At 63.0% G+C, this 230-nt stretch overlaps 1 protein-coding gene across 2 annotated transcripts in view; it reads right to left on the bottom strand.

Annotated features, from left to right (window-relative positions):
- Positions 1-230, bottom strand: part of LOC118453315 — a 6,256-nt gene that overhangs the window by 879 nt on the left and 5,147 nt on the right. The window lies entirely within an intron of this gene.

Raw genomic sequence — 230 nt, 5'->3', positions numbered from 1 at the left:
TGCTGGCTAGAAGGAGCGAGACTGCCTCTTCCCCACAGCATGGGCAGGACCCAAATCCCGGCCTCCCCATCACCAGATGCTCTGCAGCTTCCCTGTAGGCAGCAAAAATTGGCAGGGAGCGGAGGCGATGGCACAAACAGAGCCTGGCAGCCGGCCAGGCCACCTATGGCGTGTTTTGCATTTAAGCAAACAGCGTACGGAGCAGGCGCGGGTGGGCGGCCGAGGGGCCG

This window comes from Egretta garzetta, unplaced genomic scaffold (genome assembly GCF_000687185.1).
Source record: "Egretta garzetta isolate BGI_Z169 unplaced genomic scaffold, ASM68718v1 scaffold571, whole genome shotgun sequence".
In the NCBI taxonomy this organism is placed as follows: Eukaryota; Metazoa; Chordata; class Aves; order Pelecaniformes; family Ardeidae; genus Egretta; species Egretta garzetta.
Note: the sequence above shows the minus strand (reverse complement) of the source record. Positions and strands in the feature narration are given on the sequence as shown.